The sequence below is a fragment of the Homalodisca vitripennis genome, chromosome 2 (genome assembly GCF_021130785.1).
Source record: "Homalodisca vitripennis isolate AUS2020 chromosome 2, UT_GWSS_2.1, whole genome shotgun sequence".
NCBI classification, from domain to species: Eukaryota; Metazoa; Arthropoda; class Insecta; order Hemiptera; family Cicadellidae; genus Homalodisca; species Homalodisca vitripennis.
Genome location: NC_060208.1, coordinates 202970194 through 202976742, shown reverse-complemented (window position 1 = coordinate 202976742; position 6549 = coordinate 202970194).

Here is a 6549-nt window from a genome sequence, read left to right as displayed (position 1 = left end):
AGAGGTAGAAGAAGGTTTCCAGACCCATCTGGATATAGCAGGGGTGTAAGCAGCAAGCAGTAGTCGACGCTATACTTTACATCTAGTATGAACTAGTTGCTTAGCTGTGCTATTAGACTCTGTTTGGGACGTGGGAAACTTATCAGAGCTACAAAATCTTCTCATGAACAAATCACTCTGTCTCTAGTGTTGCCCAGGTTGAGTGTATATAGCTCAATTAAATGCCGGATACCAGCCGTTAAAAGCCTAAACTGGATAATGTTACAACTTCGAGGAAGAGTCTGGTCCGTTTTATGTTCTTCGGAAGCTTCCTGTTCCTTTCGCCTCGATACAACCGGTCCTGCAAGACTGAGTTCTATGCAATATTTATTATTTACGCAATCGATTCACCCGACATTCCAGATTTGGAATATATTTTGTATAAAAAATTCCGCATCTGGGAATATAAGGAAAAGAAAACAGTAATTGGATTCAACTGGAGGTGATATTGGCGCATCTTGTTAGCAACTTTTGATGAAGTAAACTTCAAATAAACTTTGTTTTTATTCAGGAATATTTTTAATTGCATTATTCCCTATAAATATAATGTCTAGAGTCATATTTACAGTAATAACCGTGATTAATCTATTTTTATTTAAAGTTTTATCAGCACAATACATAGACATAGACATAAAATATAGACATAGACATAACACATTTTTGTTTTAATCAATGAAAAAGGTTTTAAGTGACAAATTTAAATTATTAATCTCTGTGCCAATTAGTTTTATTTTGTTTATTGAAATTCAATAAAAATGTCATGTTTATGTGCAAATAATAGAGTAACAAAATTACTGATACAAATCAAGAGGCCCATTTTTAGAAAATGATACCAAAGTTTTATACTCCAAGTGAAAGTTTTATAAGACACTGTAAAATTAAATCGACGCTTTAAATCATAACAAAAAAATAGTTTTTACGTACAAAGGCTTAAAGATCATACAAGAGTAAGGATTTCGTTAGATTTACCTTAATAAGAAACAAGGTCTAATATTTTCAAACTTTATTGGAATCATTAGATGGGATAATTTTTTAGTTAATTATTTTAATCTCAAAGCGTTCTGAAAAATTTCAATATTACACTATTTCCGAGACATAAAAGATTGATTACTCAAGTGCATGCATTTATGCAACCATAATATCTATAGATTATGAATGCCTTAATATATGTAAGTTAACAATACACGTTAAACTTAGTGTCAGCGTGGGAAACACGTGTTCGCACCACAGTGGACAACATCCTTGGCTGATGTTTGACATTTTCAATTACGATTTAGAGATGGAAGAGATTTTTGGTTTCTCACCAAATTTCAAACCTCCAAGTTGACTCGTTCGATTCATAAAACATACACACACATCCAAGCAAAGACATAAATCTGTTTTTAACCGACTTCAAAAACGAGGAGATTATAAAATTCGGCCTGTTTCTACTTTTCTTTTTGTATATACGTTCACAATATTTTCCAAAACCACTGAACCGATTTAGATAAAACTTTTTTAAACGAAAATGGGCTCTTGCAGATTGTTCTCACTTAAAAGTTTTTATGGATTGGATAAGTATCTGATCAGGAAAAAACTTTGGAAATTTTAAATATAAATCAAAATGGGGAAGACAGACAAAGCAAATTTTGGCAATGTGATTTTTTTTACCATGACTAAGACTTCAGAAGTCGGTTCAGTTTCATTTTAGAAAATTTATCATCATCATAACTGGTGGGTTAGACTGCGCTAAACGCTTAGTCAGTTGAATTTCATTATGACAAATTTGTATTATATGAACATGATTTTAAGCGCACTACATAGATTATACAAGACTCAAGATTATATATGACTCAAGAACTTTGTTCTTACGTACTTTTTAATAATTGTAATTTTTAATTTATTTATTTATGGATAGCTGCCTTTGTCCCCCATACGATATATATATAGATTATACAGTTAATAAATGTATTGTAACACTTCCCTAAACGCATATAGACACAAACCGAGTTCTCTTATGTATACAAAACCATGAAAATAAATAATAAATACAACATTGTTTTTCACGTGTTGGCACTATCCAAAGAATATGCAAACACTCGTGTCAGTTCTGTCCAAAGCAGCAAATGGCAGATCCAGTTTTGCTGTATTTCAAATTAACTGACTTAAATAGTTAGGTCTTCGCAAAGTTGTTTTAAAATCGATAACATATTTGCACTTAACAGACAAACAGGAGAGTGATTAAATAGAAACTCTTCTACTACCATGTATGAGACCCTCTCTCCCTCCATCCTATTTGTCATCAATGATCCGTCACCATAACAATAATAAAGCACTGTACTTTTGGCTTGTTATGGAAATGGCATTGCAAGTTAAACTCAACAATTCACGCTTTGAGTAAAATCCAACAAACCAACAAAGCAACTTCATCACTTGTGTTAATAAGTTACGGAAAAGTGTATGATTAATCTTTACGATGTACTCTATTTACTAATTTATCTATTATCTTATTTACCCATAAGACCTTTGCAATCGGAGTTCCTTTATGACAGACAGAAATGAAGACTCCCGTAGCGATGTAGAATTGGTAGAGAGAGAGAGAGAGCTTCACAGCAAACCCGTTCGACACTCAGTCGATCAAACAGACACAAATTGGATTGTGTTTATCACGGGTGGGAAGGGCTCCAGCGAATCCATGTTTATAAATCCGTGTTGAGCAATTTTGTAAAATTTCAAGGTCACCAGACGTAGCCTTAGACGCGAGTTATTGGTCACGTGTCTTAGGTCGTGGTTGGGCTCTGTTATCACGATATCAAGGCCACCCGCCTTTCCCCGGCTTCACCCGGTACTCGGCCCTTCCCTGCCCGTCATGGAGTCGTTGGGCCGCAGATCTCTGGGCCAGATTTACTTGTTATAACATCAACTTCCACTGGACCTCACTGGGTCAGAAATAATCAAGATTTTACTAGTTGAAATATAGTGTGGATACTTGTTCTTTTTTATTGTGAGCTTTCATTTCCATTAACATAGAGAGTGGTCAGCTGGGTCAAGGGTCACCTGGCGGGAATCAAGTGGGTGATTCCGCAGTCAATGTTTAAATGGTAAAGTTTCCCGTGATCTATGAAGAGGCTTTCCCCTTTGCCGTAAAGATCGACTTCTATATTATGTAATCACATTGGAACTGTTGCGCTAATTACGTTTCTATACATTTACACAAGGGTAGAGCAGTTGCTGACGGACGGCGCAAGTCAGCCACTTTAGGCGGCCAAAATTATTTTATACCGCAAATATAATTCGTACGACTGGACGTATAGAATTGAGTAACTACTGATTCACAACAGCGTAAACACATTTAGCTTGTTGACGACACAACACCGGTGTTACAATGACCGAGACGTGTAACCGATAGTATGAGGACACGATTCTGTCGAAATCCAGTAAATTCCAAAATCCACTTTCACTCTCGCTGTCAGTGAGTTGAAGCTTTTACTTTCTTCCACATATATCACTCGTCTTTCCACAGCACGAAATACTACATTATAACAGATTGACCTGTAACTTCCCAACTGCTGAGTCACAGCTGATGTGGAAAGTGACCTTCCAGCCTGTCCGCGCTGACACAGTTCATAGTTCACATCTTCTATATTTTATATTACCAGTTACTTTTCAAGAGTACCTATAAAATAACTCGAATTTTCCCTAAATATTTTGTGACTATTTATTACATAGCTCAAACAATATCAGTAACAAATGAACTACTTTTTTGAACTTGTCAGTGAACGCGCTTATGTGCAATAAATAGTGGGACTATATGTAGCCTTGAAGCGGAAGTAAGCGTATTATAGGTACATATTATTACATTGTTCGTGGTTAAGAGCTTCTAATAAAGCGAAATTCCGTATGGTTTTTATGTCAGATTTTGCACGTGTACGAGCACTTCTGGCTCGATTGAATTATATTTCCTACGCCATAGTTGATACGCCATACAGTAGTTCATACGTTTGCCTTTAAAACCTCTTCGGCCATAAAGCGTCTATTTCGATAATAGTTCAGTTTGTTTTGTTACTCCGATCAAGAGTAATATATATACAAATGCAGTCCCAAAAATATAATTCTGTAAAATGAAATATTCAAACAACTAAGATGGGTTTTCTCTTCAGCCTTTAAACCTGCAGCAAAAGTAAGATAGTAATTTACATAGTAGTAGAATAGTAACAAAACTATGGAGGAATGTAACACCAATCATTGTATTAAAATTACTGTGAACATACATAATAGACATACAGTACAATGGAGACATTAAATTATTGCAATTAATACATATAATTAGGATTTCAGGTTAGTTGTTTGAACATGTTTACACTAAGGTGCCAAGTAAATATAAAGCAGCAAATTTAAAAATAACGTAAATTTTAATATTAGTCTATAAAATTATTGATTTCCTTTGCTTGGGTAAAATTAAAAGGAGTTACATTTTTGTATTACACCTAGATTAACTGTGTTTGCATGATTATATTCCATATATGAGAACCTAACTCTATTTTTTATATATAATGTAACTCCAGCAAGTGTCATAGAATTTTAAATATGAACAAAAATAAATGTATATTTCTACATTTTCCTGTCATTCTGTCGATTGATTTCTGAAAGTTTTGGCTTGGATCTTGAAACTCTAATACAGATTCGATACAAATATAAACCAAAATATAATTCAGTTTGAGAATAGAATAGCTTAGAAATTAAGTCTCCAACTTTTAGGATACAATCCAGAAATGCTTATTTTTAAGTTTTTATGAAACTGAAATGTACAGGGGTATTTAAATTTGGGATGGTTAAAGTATGATACATCTTTAGCCACAGAATACCTTGTTCAATTATAATATATTTAACAATATATTCTGTGGCTGGAGTTGTATAATTGTTTAACAATATATTCTATTGCTACAATTGTACCATTGTTTGCCAACGTATTATTCTGTGGCTAGATATGTACCAAAGTTTTAACAACATATTTTTGGCCAGAGATGTATCATAGTTTAACATGATATTCTGTGGCTATATATATATATATATATATATATATAATATATATATATATATATATATATATATATATATATATATAGCCACAGAATATCATGTTAAACTATGATACATCTCTGGCCAAAAATATGTTGTTAAAACTTTGGTACATATCTAGCCACAGAATAATACGTTGGCAAACAATGGTACAATTGTAGCAATAGAATATATTGTTAAACAATTATACAACTCCAGCCACAGAATATATTGTTAAACAATGATACATCTCAAGCTACAGAATACGTTATTAAAATATGATATATCTCCTACTGCAGAATACGTTGTAGATTTACTCCATATTGACATTAATTTTGTGTTTAAGGCCAGCAGTTCACAGTATATTGTATATTCACTGAGGAATTCAAACATTGTTAGTTATAACGGTTTCTTTCCATTGTCTACTGATAGTTGTGTGACATTTCATGCTGAGATTGCCGACACTTAGTGCACTATTTTCTTTTGTCAGGCCTTTAAAAGGAAACGATTTAGCGGCGATTTTCTCCTATTAACCGGCGAACGTCGTGGCCATAAACTCCCGGGATAAGCCCGAAACACTTGAGCCGCGAATTTGCATTCTACGCCGATAAAATATTCATGAACGGTTCCTCAATGATCCATCCACTACGGAAGCTCTCAGACTCATAACTTCAGCAGAAGGTTTCGTTTGCTCGTTTCTCTTATTTACTAAGTTTAATGTCCAAGTTTCGTTTCTCCGTTCGCTACTAATCCGATGTTTAAGAATTTTATTTCATTGGTGATTCATATAACTGACGTATATTTGTGCTCCACAAATTTAACATTACGAAACACTTTATGCAACATTTACAAAATAAAAATGTATTAACAAAATTATAATATAATCTGTACAGTATAAATTTCCAATCTATGGCTTTTAGATTCAGAATTACTTCGTTTGAGAAATACCTCGTTGGACTTTAATCACTGGTATATAAGATCGTACTCCTAAGTTACAGTTTTTACTAATTTAGGACTTTTATCCCATTGAAAAGCTGTTCTTATTTAAAAAGTACTATGGGAAAATAACTGTTTATAAGATAAATGAGCAATTGCATTATATCCTAGCCCAAAAGAGGTGGAAGTCTGTAATGGCAGTAGGTTTTGGGTAACCGATAGAATCTTTCAGGCATGTTGGGATGTTTGTTTTGTAGAGACTTAACAAGATAAAATCTCTCGTAAAGATTCTGGTATAAATTTTTCTTGGATTATTTTCTACATCAAATGAATTATTTTGGAATACGTACACACACACACACACACACACACACACACACACACACACACACACACACACACACACACACACACACACACACACACACACACACACACACACACACACACACACACACACACACACACACACACACACACACACACACACACACACACACACACACACACACACACACACACACACACACACACACA